General features: G+C 38.0%; 1 protein-coding gene across 2 annotated transcripts in view; it reads left to right on the forward strand.

The window, feature by feature from the left end:
* The window catches only part of LOC133447225 (teneurin-3-like), a 331,811-nt gene that overhangs the window by 21,377 nt on the left and 293,398 nt on the right, over window positions 1-17,036 (forward strand). The gene's annotated exons all lie outside the window — the stretch shown is intronic.

Consider the following 17,036-nt stretch of genomic DNA (forward strand, 5'->3'; position numbering starts at 1 on the left):
TTTTAAGTATGGATGGTTTGTCTCATTTGTCTGTGTGTGGCTACGGTAGCCGACAAGGGCCAAACGCACGGCAACGGCCTGATGCGTCTCAGTTAAGGAAAACGGCTTCAAGTACAGAAACGATTCAAATTCACAAACTCAAAACCAGGTACAAAAAAAGGGAACGTGGTGCAAATGAAAAAACGTGCTGCAAAAAACAAAGACAAATGCACAAAAAAACCATCTTCAAAAGAAAAACGCTTGATAACCGGTCACTACAACTGGAGGTGCTCCAAACCTGCAGGGGGCGCTCTCTGCGTAACATTTCAATGGACAGACACACGGGATGTAGAGAGACCGAACAGCTGACTGTAACGTTAAAATATAATAAAGAAACGTCTCGTAATGTACAGTGTTGTACAGTGATATAAACATTGCATATAAATATAGTCAGATAAAAATCACATTACCGTTCCCGCTGTATGTTTAAACCATGGATGTAAACACTGTGGTTCAGTCAGCTGTTCGGTCTCGACCGAGAGCGCCCCCTGCAGGTTTGGAGCACTTCCGGTTGTAGTGAGCGGTTATGAAGCGTTTTTCTTTTGAAGATGGTTTCTTGTTTTATATTGTTTTGTGCTTTGCATCGTTTCTCTATTTGCAGCACGTTTGATGATGATGATTGATGATTTGTCTTTGTTTTTTGCAGCACGTTTTTTCATTTGCAACACGTTCCTCTTTTTGTACCTCGTTTTGAGTTTGTGAATTTGAATCGTTTCTGTACTTGAAGCCGTTTTCCTTAACTGAGACGCATTAGGCCGTTGGAGTGCGTTTGGCCCTTGTCGGCCACCGTATGTGGCACTGAGGTTGACTGGCAGACTGTGTCAGGGGGACCCCACCTTTGCTACAACCGGGATCAGCCCAGCCTCCTTGTGACTGAAAGGATAAAACTGGTTTAGAACATGGTTGGCTGGAAAACACCCAATACTTGACAGAATATACACATACGAGCATACCCAAGCTTTCTCTTCCAAAGCCTTAATCTAGGTTCACATACTGTATATAAAGAACCGACAAATCCTTGCAATCTTCATTTTTGTATGAGATACTTTCATCGTGCTTCTGAAACTAGAAGGTGGATACCAGCATTTCTATCTCGGCTCAGTCCTCGTCCTCTTTCATTCTTTGTGTCTTAGTCACTTTCAAAGCAGCGTTGATTATGATAATATATATGAGGGATTGTTACAACGTTTAAAAATTCTCGGCTGTAATTGTTCATCAGTGAGAAATAATTTGAACGTGATTACAGACGGCTGGTGTTTGCATGTGTGGATGTTAAACCTACCTGATGCACACAAATACTGAGAAATGAAAGGGGGAGGCGAGATCTACAGTGATATTTCAGTAAATCTTAAGAGAAATACAATTTATTTTAATTAAAAATAAAATGTATTGTTAAGTCAAAAATAGACATAAATACAATATATACAGTATCCTGGACAGGTTGCCTGCCCATCGCATAGCATCTGCTTCAATAATAATTAATATTTAGAACTATTCATCTTCTGTTTTAAAATAATACCCATATCCCACATTTACATTTCTATGAAAGAAAATTGTCTTAACATAACCTCTAAAGCATCTATAGCCAGAACATGTGTGAATTTTAAATGTGTACTCTATTAAAGGTTTGCACTTGCAGGAGATACGGTATTTCATTTTGTCAAATGATATGTTTCCTCACATTATGCCGTAGAACACATAAAGGGACAAAATATTATAGATCATAAAAATGTCACGTATTATTTCAATTGCTGCACTGACTTATTTTGAAACAAACTTGTCCAGACATTGAATAATTATGCTTTTTTATGCTGCTTCAGAGTTGAAGATTAAAATTTAACATTGGTGTTTGTCAGCTTTGTTTGTAGTGCTCTTGTTTGTAGTTTAACACTAACAGAAGAATGTATATTTACGGCAATATTAAGAAAAGAACAGTTTTTTTTCAAGCCTCTAAGTACAACAACACAGAAATGGAGGAAAGTGCATCAAAGTCATCAGGAGCATTCTACAGCTAATTGTTTGTAAGCATGTATGCCAGTGCCACTTTGAAAAGGCTGCAACACATTTTTACAGGAATTTGTTTTGTCGTTCTTTTTTCTCGTTATTTTTATTTTTCCGACGCAACGAGGGCCTTTTTGTCCCCCTAAACGTGCCCGAAAAATCACCAAATTTTGCACGCAAGCCAGGCCTGGCGAAAAATTTGATATTTGATGGTTTGCATTAATGGGTGTGGCCTAATGGCTCAACAGCGCCCCCCGGAAAACTTTGTGCTTCAAGCCCCACAATACGGTTTGACGTACCTGCACGAAAATCGGTACACACCTGTATCATGTCGCAACTTAAAGAAAAGTCTCTTGGCGCCATGGCTGAAACCCACCAGGAAGTCGGCCATTTTGAATTAATCGTGTAATTTTGGCGCAATTTATGCCATTCCTTCGGCCGTTTCTTCGCCGGAACCGTAACGTGCACCCAGGTGTGTTATACATCAAAATGTGCGTTTCAATCCTGCAACGATGGGCATTACTTTTCTCAGTCAAAAGCATTACCGTGGCAACGCTAGACGCCAAAAAACGCAAATGGTGCAAATGAGCCTCTTCTTCTGATTTGTTATTTGATAGTTCCTATTTTCTGCCATAACTTTTGAATGGTTTGACATAAAGAGTCGTGGGTGGTGTCATCTGACTTAGTTTTGAGTCTTTGTTGTCCTTCACTGATAAAGGTTATTGGTGAAAATTGCACCATTGTCATAAATGAATCCCCTGTTTCGGGCCTTAATACTCCCAAAAACTCCAGACATCCAGTGACCCATAAAATAACGATAGTGCCACCTGCTTCATGTTTCTCGAGGACTCCCACAATATGCTTTGACCTACATTGAGGAAATTTGCAGGACTGATGTTATCACACTAAGACCTACAAAAAAAAATCTCATGGGCCCATTGTCTGATTCACACAGGATGCCAGGAAGAGTTGGCAAAGTGAGTTTTCTGATCAAGGTATGAGTGAGAATCACCTACAATCAAGGTTGTTCTCACTCTGGTTTTATGACTTGAACTGATTTTTTTCTTTATTTTTTCGTACTGGCGACCTGTCAAGGGTGTTTGCCTGTAATGAGCTTGGATAGGCTCCAGCAGACCCCTCTGACCCTGTACACGATTAAACGGATTTAGAAAATGGAGGATAATTATGTTCAGGTTATTTTTCAGCTCCAATTTCATAAAAGTAAGAAACCACCTGTCCCTTTTTAGTGCGTTGATGTTTGGTGTGTGAAAGCAGTTGTGTATCATCATCAATCACAAACGGGATTTGTCCACCTAAGATATTGTATGCTTAATTTGTGTGTGTGTGTGTGTGTGTGTGTGTGTGTGTGTGTGTGTGTGTGTGTGTGTGTGTGTGTGTGTGTGTGTGTGTGTGTGTGTGTGTGTGTGTGTGTGTGGTGGAGAATAGTTTGTGTGATAACCTTGTGTATGTCCGCTTTCTGTCACTATCTTAGGCGCCTGAAGTCTGAAGCAAAGCATCTGGTTTCAGCATCTTTACACATACACACAGATTGGAAGTGTGTTTGATAGAGTCAGTGAACGGACACTGAGAAAGGTTATCGTGATCATGGCTTGCAGTTACAGCACACACACACACACACACACACACACACACACACACACACTTCAAGGATGTGTGTTGTGTGTGTTAGAGAGTAGGGAAGGGCTAGATATATTTACTATAGATATATTTACTTAAATGCAGGGTTGTTTTGATTTGAAGATTTTATTTCGAACTTCATCTTCATCTTCATCATCCCCTGAATCTTTCACACATTCTTACATCTAACATTCTTACATATAACAATACAAGTTTCAATAACTGTTCAATATAGTGATATATATACTCCATATATATACTCCATATATACTATATGTATATATGGATATAGTCAAAATCAAAGCAAATCAAGGCAAAAAAACCAAAAAAAACAAAGGCCAAGTATTTAGTTGTGCTACTATGTATGTATGTACTAATAGAAGTAATTATAATGCATAGTATTACATTATCATTGCTTTACTATAATACTACAATATAATAGAGAACAATACACAGCAATGGTATGACAATATACTTGATTAACGATATAAGAGTAGATATGCTATATATACACTGGTTCATATATTTACCTCCAATTATATACATAAAAATTACTATAAATCTATATATCGACATATCTACATATAACTATAAATCAGTATATTTTAATAGAGATATAGATACACAAATACTGTACGTATAATACAACTCAATATATCCATATACATACCTACATATAACATACCTATATCCATAATATACATCTATATATCCACATATATTAATAAATGTACATATCTACATGTTTATTCGCATCTGTTTTAAATAGAATGTTTCTTTGTATCTTTTTTAAAATGGTGATATGTTTCTACTTTGTTTTAGCTCCGTGCTCAGGCTGTTCCAGTTTCACTCTGCAGGTCGACGTACGGAAACTCTTTAAAACTTTAAAATTAAATTGACCCCTGAGGTTGTAGCCTCCCTCTCTTTCAAAAAATATCCCCTGTATTTGTCCCGGTAATGAATTATTCTGTGCTTTGAACATTAGTTGTGCTGTATTGAAAGTGACAAGATCCAGAAATTTTAGTGAGTTGTATTGTAGAAATAATTGATTAGTGTGATCCTGGTAATCTGCGTGTATAATTATTATTGCTCTTTTCTTCAGTACTGTACAAACCAAAAAAAACACACCAACTCATAGCAAAATTGGACAAATGATGAAGTCAAAAAAATACTAACAAATAAGATAAATATATGATCAGGCTTGACGCTGTAGCTTCTGTCCTCACGCTGACACTTCTACCAAGCTGGTTTTATGTGATTCATTCCTTCATGTACGTACAGTATTTATATTAAGTGGTGGGTACTTCAAGTATGTTGTACCTGCCCTTTTCCGTGCTTTTTTAAATAAAATTACTATTCAAATATGTATTGTTTATTGTTGTATGTAGTCCACTATGGGTGTTCACTATGATGGTATAAATAGGAATAATCAGAAATGTTTACATCTCATCCTCATATCTCCAGTCAAGATGAACGTTGATTTAGCTTATTTTTATGAAATATCCAAATTCAATACTTTTTTAATCCTGTGTGTGTGTGTGTGCGTGCGTGCGTGCGTGCGTGCGTGCGTGCGTGCGTGCGTGCGTGCGTGCGTGTGTTTTATTGTGACTCTAAATATAATTACTAGATACAGGCAACATAATGACATATATTATTATATATAAGTTACAATATATAATATTACATATTTTCATATATTACATATCCAACATCATGACAATAGATGCAGTATTTGCTTGTTTAAAAATAAGATGCATAGCAGCATTATATTATAAATTAATTATTGTAGGTTTCAGTATTTGTTATGTTTTTTTGTTTTGTTTTGTTGTTGTTATTTTTGCAAATGATAAAAATGTTAAATCAAAGTATAATGGGAAGGGAAAATGGTTGGGTTTATTATTTTTAATCTGCTTTAATCCACATAAAAATAATGAATAATAATAAGTGTTTTGCCATCAAAAACAGGAGGAAAGCTGTTTAGAGGTGTGTGTAGAATGTGGATGACATTTTGCATGTACTCTCCCTCTCTCTGGTCTGGAGGGAATTACCTGGACAGGATGTAAAAAACATTTCTGTTAGTTTCAGTACAAGTGTGGCTGTGGTGACAGACAACTCAACTTTACCGTTGCTCTCTCACTGCCAGACACTTTTACTCTCTTCGGCCCCACATTCTCACACACACTCTCACACACACACTCTCACACACACACACACACACACGCACTCACACATTCTTGTAGATACTGCATAGTGAGGACCGAGTAAAATAGCAAACAGAGTGAGGACCGGCCTTTCTCTTGCACAAACAAAGCAATAGCAATTCTAGACTCTAGGAGGCCCCCTTAACCAATACATTCACTCAGATCACCAGGAACACAAAGTTTTCAAGAAAAAGTTTACCATTGCTCTCTCACTGCCAGCCACTTTTACTCTCTTCGCCCCCACGCTCTCTCTCTCTCTCTCTCTCTCTCTCTCTCTCTCTCTCTCTCTCTCTCTCTCTCTCTCTCTCTCTCACACACACACACACACACACACACTCACTCACTCACTCATACGCACACATTTTTTGATTTTGAAATTTTTGATTGTGTACATGTAAAATACAACAATTAAAAGAGAAGATAAGAAAACAAAACATAGCAAACACAAAAAAACAACAAAACAAAGAATTTCATACTTTAACACTTAATATCTTAATTTACATATTCGCAAAAAGGAGTAGGAAGTAGTGTAAACTTATTTAATCCTACCCGCATTCACTAATCATTTATTAACAAGTATTTATAATAACTAACTATACCATAATTATACTCACACACTTACCTATATATACATACATACACATAGTTAAATATTTCTATATATTTGTACACACATGCCCATATAAATATTTATATAAATATACTTATTTACACCATACTATGTCTATATTAACTCCATCTGCTCTATAGCTATATTTGAACAACGGGCACACAGATAAAGGACTGTCTACAACACAAACTCAAAAACAAACCCTTTTGAAATACAATTTCGAAAGAGAATGTTTGCATAACGCGTGGATTTAGCAGCGCAAAAATAAAAGAATCATTATTTCCTCATAAAATTGTCAACAAAATACTTCAGTTCGGTTCCTGATTATATAATGAATGTATGTTATTATGACATGTGTCAATTATTTTACTAGTAATTATTTTATACAAAACTCTTTCTTGTTTCAACAACAACTTTTTATTGAAAAGCCTTCATTGAATCCAATTATCCAATTATTTTCTTGGAATGTAGGTGTGTTTTATACCAGGGCCTGGAGAAGTCTTATTTGTCATGGCTAATGTATCTCTAAATTGCCTTGAAGATGACTTCTCATCTTCTTTTCCTGCTGCTTCTTATGACTTTATAAGAAGTAAACACTGCTCAAAAACATGAAAGGAACACTACTCAGAGTGCAGCATTAAATCAATTAAACATCTGGATTATTGATGTAGCGTCCATCCATCCATGCATCCATCTTTTTTTTAGCCGTTTTATCCTTTGCAGGGTAACAGGGGTCTGCCGGAGCCTATCCCAGGTCATCACAGGCAACATACCCTGTGAGCATAACCTCGTTTTGTTCAGGTTATGTTGTACTTGAACCTGGGGGTATTCCACCAGACAGGTTTTATTACTTACTTAGTTAAACAATATACCTGGGTTTTCAGCTCCAGTATGCACAGGGTATGTTTATTGCCCTGGAAACCTACCCACTGTACTTCAACTGGTAGGAGGTAGGTTTTCTTCAGGTTATGTTGAGTATTCAAGTCCTCGTTCACGCTCCATAGCTTAGTCAGTGTCACAAAAAAGGTATTCCCTTTTAAGGATCAACAAACTGTCTTACACCACGGGAGGGTAATGCTGGATTCACACTGAAAGCACCAAAAATCGCCTGTGGTGGCTCAGGATGCCTGCATGGCACTGCTTGCCAAAGATTGTCGATGCCTGTTGACACCTGCAGAACTGGAGGGAACAAAGTGCATATAGTCTACATATAGCTGCGCGTCTTCAGTTTCCTATTTCACCATGGATCACACTTTGGGAAGCCCTCTTTATATTTCAGCGTTATTTCCACATAGGTAAGAGTGAGTTTGATGCTCCGTAAAAGAGACCTATTTTGTAACTAATACCTATTTTAAACAGGCCTTGAATGTCTTAAAAACAAGCTTTTGATTGTTTTTGCTTTATAAATTAGAAATTCCGCCTCTGAGCCATGTCTTTATCTTCCCATTCTCTAAACTCAATATCTATGCAGGATTCTGAGTGGGCAGTGCTATGATAATGAGGCTTGATTGGCTGCCTGAATGACGCGATGCACCGCTACGAAAAAATGGCAGAAGCTCCGGCCGGCGGAGTTAGTTGTGGGCGTGGTTTCACGCATCGGAGGCCAAACTATGTAAGAATCTTATTGGCATGTAGAAGCCACATCACACTGGGCGGCTCATCCGGGCGGCTGTACAGACACTGCAGAATTTGGTTGTTTCCTCCTTCTCTGAGTTGGCAGGCTGATGGGGAGACCACTTTATATATGTTAAAGCAAGAAAAAAAGTGTTTTTCATAATAGGTCCCTTTTAACAAGTTAGGTCCCCAGATCAAAAGGAACCATCGGTGAGCCGTTGCTCCCGGTGAAGCTTCAGTCTGTCTGCGGTGAACACCACTGACACACCGGGTCATAATGGATTTGGTCATATTGTTTAAACTGTGTTATGTGATTAATAAGCACGGGTTTTAATTAAGGGCAGCATGGTGGCTTAGTGGTTAGCACTGTTGCCTCACAGCAAGAAGGTCCTCGGTTCGACTCCCTGGCCCGGCAGGGTCTTTCTGTGTGGAGTTTGCATGTTCTCCCCGTGCCTGCGTGGGTTCCCTCCGGGTACTCCGGCTTCCTCCCACAGTCCAAAAACATGCATGCTAGGTTATTTGATGATTCTAAATTGCCCGTAGGTGTGAGTGTGAGTGTGTCTGGTTGTTTGTATATGTGGCCCTGCGATGGACTGGAGACCTGTCCAGGGTGTAACCCCTGCCTCTCGACTGAAAATAGCTCAGATAGGCTCGAGCAGACCCCCGTGACCCTGCAAAGGATAAAGCGGGTATAGATAATGGATGGATGGGTTTTAATTATTTTGTGTTGGATCGATGTAGATCGATGTAAAATAGTTCAGACCATTCAGCTGTAGATCGATGTAGATCGATGTAAAATAGTTCAGACCATTCAGCTCCTCAACTATCAGTTGCTGTTTCACATGAGCAGTTCGGGAAAAAATGGCAGTCAAATCAGTTTGCTGGATGAAATATATTAATTCCTGATCAAAGAAGTTTGTTAGTGCACAGCTATGCTCATGTACGCATGTGAATGAGTGTACATTTGTGTGTACATGAAAGTACAGTCTGCATTGAGGCTTCTTGCTTCGGGCATCCCGGTCTGTGATTGGACGCTGCCTCGGCGTCGCCGCTGCTCATTTGCATAAAGTTTAGATTTTTTAACTTTTTTATTGATGCTCTGGATGCTCCCGACGCCTCCAACGCCTCCGTGGCCTCCGACGCCTCTCTCAGCGCTTTCATAGACAATGAATGGCAGCCGGACGCCTATGACGCCTATGACGCCTGTAGCGCTTTCAGTGTGAATCCAGGGTAAGAGAGGGATGTTTGCTGTGGTGTCTGCCCTCAAGAGGTTTAAATATATCACAGTCCCCTAATATGGGCAGAAATATGTGCCACTAGAAACTGAATTTGAATCATTTATATTTTAATTTGAATTGCTCAACTTGAATCATTGCATTGAAAAACTGAATCTGAATAGCATAATTTCAAATTGAATTCAATTGTTCTGAAACTGTATTTGATCCTCACTGATATTTCAACTCTCTTTATACTTTCACATTCAGTTCTCACAATTCAAATTCAGTTCTTGCAATTCAATTTCAATTTACTAGAGTTAATTATTCAAATTCAGTTTCTAGTGGCACTTATTTCTGCCCATACCCTAACATCTATGCAGATGCCATGCATTGCTCTGTGTTCTTTTTTTCTCCTTTTCCCCACTGGTAGTTATTTGTACCATATTGAGGATACAGGACATGTTGGCAGAGCAGCAGCTTGCCGGCTGGTGGGTGTGTGTAGTGCTGGATGCCCGTAAGTTTTATATGCATCTGCCTTCCTCTTATTAGCTTTAACATGGATGTTGATGCATGAGGCGATGAAGGATGTGTAATTTGATGACAAAACAAATCAATATTAAAGCTGCAAGCAGCGATGAACGGGCCCTCGCACCCTTGTGCACGTTCAGGCTGCAGTGGAAGCGCTTGTATGACTTGCATGTAGATTCTTCAGGCCTGGACATTTAGCGGATGAAACCAGCCACGACTCTCTATATCAAACCATTCAAACGTTATGGCAGAAAATAGGATCTATCAAATATCAACCAATCGGAAGAAGGGGCGGGGATAATTCATGCCAATGAAGGTTAAGTACTCAAAACCGAGTCCGATGACACCACCAACGAGTCTTTATGTCAAACCATTCAAAAGTTATGGCAGAAAGTAGGAACTATCAAATATGGACCAATCAGATGAAGGGGGGGCGCGCTTTTTGACGTCTATTATCAAATTAATGCTAAATTTGGTGACTTTTGGGGCACGTTTAGGGGGGCAAAAAGGCCCTCATGTCGTTGGAAAAATAAAAATAACGAGAAAAAAATAAATAACTAAAATTCCTACAGATACAATAGGGCCTTCGCACTGTCAGTGCTTGGGCCCTAATTATGCTTGAGAGCAATACTAAAAGTGAGTACATGCATTTGTTACTTCACAATTGGACTACTGCAATTCCCTGTTAGTAAGTTGTCTTAAAATGACTCTGAACTGCCTCCAGCTTCTCCAAAATGTTGCACCTAGAGTTGTGATGATGATCACCAGGAGCGGTCATGTTTCCCAAAACCCAGCTTCCCTTCATTTGCTTCCTGTTAAATTCAGATTAGAATTTAAAAGTGTTCTTCTTACATATAAAGCCCCTAAGGCCTTAGCTCCCTCTTATCTTGAAAAAATGTAGAGTTCCATATCACCCCAGTAGAGTGGCAGACAAGTACAGTGAGTTGAATTTAAACTAATTTAGTGTGTACATAAACTGGTTTTGTTTTGCAGAGGCATTAAGGGAAATGGTGGGCATGTGGAGACAGGATGAATGGATATGCTTCTGTGTATGTCCCTTCCTTTTGGAAACCACAAGGACAGATTACAGGCTCACTTGGGACTGTTTGATACTCATGAAGAAAAACTGAGTTCTAATTAGAGCAACAGAAGTATAGACTGTTCTGCTGACTATAGAGGGTATGCGTCACTTCCCCACTGGACCAGCCCCCTTACTCTCACTGAGTGGCAACAACAGCTGCAACTAGTGGAGAAGACGGAATAACAGCTGATTATCAGCTTAAATTAGCGTCAGTTGGACTTGACAGTGACCCGTACAGTTACCCCAAGAACCAGTGGTCCATGTACATTAATATTTGGTACAGTTACCAAGAACCAGTGGTCCATGTACATTAATATTTGGTACAGTTACCAAGAACCAGTGGTCCATGGACATTAATATTTGGTACAGTTACCAAGAACCAGTGGTCCATGGACATTAATATTTGGTACAGTTACCCCAAGAACCAGTGGTCCATGGACATTAATATTTGGTACAGTTACCAAGAACCAGTGGTCCATGGACATTAATATTTGGTACAGTTACCAAGAACCAGTGGTCCATGGACATTAATATTTGGTACAGTTACCAAGAACCAGTGGTCCATGTACATTAATATTTGGTACAGTTACCAAGAACCAGTGGTCCATGTACATTAATATTTGGTACAGTTACCAAGAACCAGTGGTCCATGGACATTAATATTTGGTACAGTTACCCCAAGAACCAGTACTCCATGGACATTAATATTTGGTACAGTTACCAAGAACCAGTGGTCCATGGACATTAATATTTGGTACAGTTACCAAGAACAAGTGGTCCATGGACATTAATATTTGGTACAGTTACCCCAAGAACCAGTGGTCCATGGACATTAATATTTGGTACAGTTACCAAGAACCAGTGGTCCATGGACATTAATATTTGGTACAGTTACCAAGAACCAGTGGTCCATGGATATTAATATTTGGTACAGTTACCCCAAGAACCAGTGCCAGAACCAATGTTGAGAAAGTCGAAATTTCAAGAAAAAGTCGAAATGTCAAGATCAAAAAGGAAAGGAAAAAGAAAAAAAGGGAAAAAAGGAAAAAAAGAAGAAAAAAAGGAAGAAAAAAAGGAGAGAAAAAAAGAAGAAAAAAAGGAAAAAAAAAGGTCAAACATTTTTGAAAAAGCTCCAGGGAGCCACTAGGGCGGCGCTAAAGAGCTGCATGCGGCTCTAGAGCCGCGGGTTGCTGATCCCTGCCCTTGACAGTCTCATTAACATGTTTCCCTACACACACCTGTAGGAATTTAGTAAGAATTAGGATTTTTTTCTTTTCCATTCCAAGTATGCGTTGATATTTAAACAAAAAATTATGGTAGAACAATATTATAAATGCTTTACAACAATTTGTTATTGAATTAATCCATATTTATTGCAGTTTTTGGTAAATAATGTAAATGTAACATATTTTTTAGGACAAACTAATGGATGAAAAAGGAATAGAACTTATAATTCAAATGCAGGAAAATAAAACCACTTAAAAAAGTAAACTCTACTTAGACTGCAACTTCTTGCAAATAAACCAACTGATAAAGAAAATGTATTGAAAGGTTAGGTCAAGGGTCAAACCCTGCTGAGATTTAGCCTCAATTTGTGATGCACACATTTAAACCAATGTTGATTTCAATATTAGTATAAGCTGTATGACTGCATTAGAAACTCTGCAGTGAAGCAGAGGGATTGAACTAAAGAGATATATGAATATATGTCAGCTTTTGTTGAAATAAATAATGAAGCATGTAAAAAAAATGGTGACACCTTTGCTGCCACATTACTTTTTTTCTTTTTAAAATTTACACCAACTTTCGAAAAAAAAATTTTTGTCTGAAATGGAGGATTTTTTTTAAAACTTTAAGTTTATTTTAGAGGGGACAATCCATATTAATGAACACTACATTAAGCAGTGTAAATACACCGGGTTTTAGCCTATTTGCAGAAATGCTAGTTTCCACCTGCAGTCCCCACAGAAAACATTAAAACAATTCAGTGAAACAATACAATCAAACAAGGGAACAAACATAAAACATACATAGTAGCAAAATAGATTTAGCAGCATTTAAAAGCAGTATGGATTGTATCCAAAGTGACTTGAGCAAAAAATGCATATTGCGATAATGAAATACCAGCGATGGTAATATTATGGTACTGAGAGGATCCAAGTTGTGGGACATACAAAGTGTGTGTGTTGTATCGCACATTGCCCTAGTACGTATGAATTAGAACAGATAATTAACATTAAGACAAACTACACAAGTTTAAGCCTGGTTGTGATAACAGTGTTGTTCCTCCAATAGCCAGGATTTAAGATGTTTGGTGAAAGAGGTCAGAGTGGGAAGTTCTCGTATCGTGCTTGGTGTTTCATTCCAGGTTTAGAGGCAGGAACCCAAAAAGTGTCTCGACTAAAAGCACTTTTTCTAAAAGGAACTATCCAGTCTCCTCTAACACCAGCTCTGTTCATTTGGTTGAATTTCTTTTCACAGATTCTTGTAGTGGGGGTGGAGCCTGACCATGAAAGATTTTATAGATCAAAATAGCGTCATTATATTTTACAATGTTGTCCCAGTGTAAGCGCTCATGCTTTTTTAATATCTGACAGTGATGGTATGTTTCGGGTTTTTTATCCAATACTTTCAGGGCTTGTTTGTAGACTATTTCAATGTGTTTTAGTGTTGTCTTACAGGAAGTTGCCCAGCTTGTTATGCAGTAGGACATGTGTGGTAAGATCATGGTATCAAAATATAATGAATGATTTAATATTATAATAAGTATAAAGTAACAGCTGACGACATGTAGTAGATTAGTGTAATGTAGGAAGACAAAAACTCTGCAGAGTCCAAAGTTGTTTAGGCACACACACACACGCACGCACACACACACACACACACGCGCACGCACGCACGCACGCACGCACGCACACACACACACACACACACACACACACACCTTATGATTGTCATTAACAACAGCTCTCTCTCAATATCATCCTCAGATTAACCCATGCCTCATTATGTCGTCAGTCATCAAGGAGCTGGAAAACCATAATGCAAGTTAATTATCATTATCTTTTTCATTCAGTTACACAAATTCAAACACACACAAGCAGGCAGGAACCATCACATTTTTTAGATGTATTATTTTGTTAGTGTGGTGTCTGATACTAATGTATAAACTTTAGTCCGTAAAAAAAATAAAAAGGAAGTCTTAGCGTATTTAAAGGTTTCTATGGCAAAAATCACTGGTTATTATAAAATAACAACTGAGACAATCTGTGTGAATATATCACCTTACCATTCCCACTACTACTAATAATAATAATGACAATAAACTGTCAAATATGAACCAGAAATAAAAGTTACAGTGGGCAAAGAAAAACAATGAAGTTTGATTTTTTTGTCACAAAGTTGCAAAAAAAAACATCAACAGAAATGGAAAGCAGCAATGTTTTAAATACCATACCAAGTAATTTATTGTTATCATTTTGTGTGAGCAAATGTTAGATGTACAAATTTTGTTCACTGCTCCCTGCAGAAATATGACACATGGGAGAGGGTTTTACTGCTTTTAACTGTACAGTTGAGTTTCCACGGTAACCATCATCCCATCTATCCTCCTTTTTATTGCAGTCATATATTTACTACATAAAAATGTTTTTGTTGGACGAAAAACTTTCTGGAATGAAACGTTAAGGGAGGAGAAGGACATAAAATGGATATGAAATTATTGATTGTGCTCACAAAAGATCAGAAATAATAACCATACAAAGCAAAGCAGTAAGTAAAAGTAAGGTCCGTCTACATCAGACATGATACAGAGGGAGTGTTTACATTTTTACATTTTTTGAAATGATTGGTAGTAGTTCTGGATACAAGTACATACTCTCTACATCAGGAGTCTTCAACCTTTTTTAGCCCAGGGACCCTTGGATGAGAGAAAAACACAGCAGGAACTCCTGCTTGTCATTCTTATTTTTTCCCTTTTTTTTTAACGTGTCAAGTTTTAAGCCTGGTTTATAATAATTATTGAATGTGTTTTATTCTGCTTATTTCACCTTATTAACCAATTCCTGACTGGGTTATTAGCTACACGTGTTTATGTTGATGAAACTTTGTCCTCGGCAGACGTGGAAGGAGTAACGTTAGGCTGAGCTGGAATGTTACAATCTCCAGCTTTAGGCTTCGTTATTGTCACTAATTTATCCATCAGGTCGAACTAGAATTAAATATGAAATGGTTATGGTTTACAGTTTAAGATTAAGATTCACAGAATATTCTAATTTTTTGAGATAGGATATTTGAGTTTTCTTAAGCTGTAAGCCATGATCAGCAATATTAAAATAATAAAATGCTTGCAATATTTCAGTTGATTTGAAATGAATCCAGAATGTATGACATTTTTGCATTACAGAAAAAAAAGGATTTTATCACAATGTTCTAATTTTTCTGAGACAGTCCTGTATTATCGCCTGTTAATGGAATTTTCTCAATCATATATATATATATATATATATATATATATATATATATATATATATATATATATATATATATATATATATATATATATATATATATATATATACAGAGCCGTCTGGGAGATTTGCGAGGCCCTGTGCGAAATGGCACGGGGGGGCCCTCGCGCGCTCGCTACGCTCACGCGCGCGAAATTTTGGGTTTTTTTTGGTCGGATCGGGTGTCTATATGCGCAATTTTAACTCTCCAATTAGCAAAATACTGGATACCTTCCCCTGCCTCATCATCATTTGACTTGCCTCGACGGGGGGCCCCACGGCTGCTTGAGATCCGGTCGGATCGGTGATTTTTCTAATTCAAATTTATCAAACGAGCCTTTCAGAGAGGCATTAAACTCTTCCATTTTCTTTAGTTTTTTTTCTTTTTTCATCCCCTGATGGAAATTTCCTGAATCTGTCTCGTTCTCTCGACATTGTGTGACAGTTTGTTCCAACTCCACCATGTGGATCAGAGCAGCTTGTGTCTTATCTGGACCTGGATCTGGATCTGGATCAGAGCAGCTTGTCTCTGCGCTTGGTCTGATCAGTTGTATTGAACAACAGACACGTGCATCATTGCACATATATTTTATTGATATGCACAGACTAGTACACATTTAGGTCTGTAATGGAATGTGACTGTTGATATTTATAAGGGAAAAAACGAAAAAAAAAAAACGAAAAAAAAAAAAAAATTTTTTTTTTTTTTTTTTTTCAAAAACGGCCCATAGCGCGAGGCCCCTAGGGGCGCGAGGCCCCGTGCGGTGGCACGGTTCGCACACCCCTTGCGGCGGCTCTGTATATATATATATATATATATATATATATATACACACATATACAGACAGAAAGAAAACAAACACAACTACAATAGTGCATCTCAAACCACAAGCCAAATTTAGCACAAGGAGTTTTTAACAGTAAGAAGAAGCAAAAACCAAAAATACGTGTGTCTATGATGATAGTAGAGGGTTGAAGATTTGGGCTCTTCAGTGATTGTAGCTGACATCACAGCACAGTGCATTACAGACTGGCACCACCGTGTTATAGATATGTACCGATGCTACTGAACAATGGTCACAAACGGCAGCTTGAAAGAGACAAACACTCGGTGTAAAGAAATATAATCAAATACGATGACGAAAGAGACATGATCAGACAACCAGAGAAGGTTTGACACGTTGATGAAAAAAAGTAAGAGATGCTCGATGGTTTGGATGCAACGAGGAGAGATAGTGAATACGCTGGTAGAAAGATGCTGGAGAGGGAGCTGCCAGGTAGGAGAAAAAAGGAGAAGACTAAAGATGAGATTTCTGTACGTGGTGAAAGAAAATATGCAATTGGTTGGTGTGACAGAGGAAGCTGAGGAACACAAAAAATGATCTGCTTTGGCGATCAATAAAGGGAAAAGCCAAAAAAAGAAAAAATGAGGATACTATATTTTGATATTGCCTCATTAAAGCATATAGCAACAGAAAATAAGACATAGAAAAATAAATAACAAAAATAAATATAACCTGTGTGGTCCAGTCAAGTTGAGATGTAGTCTCTGTCTCATGACCATCGTTGTCTAACTTGCTGGCGTGGTTGTGCTTGAAC

The sequence above is a fragment of the Cololabis saira genome, chromosome 1 (assembly GCF_033807715.1).
Source record: "Cololabis saira isolate AMF1-May2022 chromosome 1, fColSai1.1, whole genome shotgun sequence".
NCBI lineage: Eukaryota > Metazoa > Chordata > Actinopteri > Beloniformes > Belonidae > Cololabis > Cololabis saira.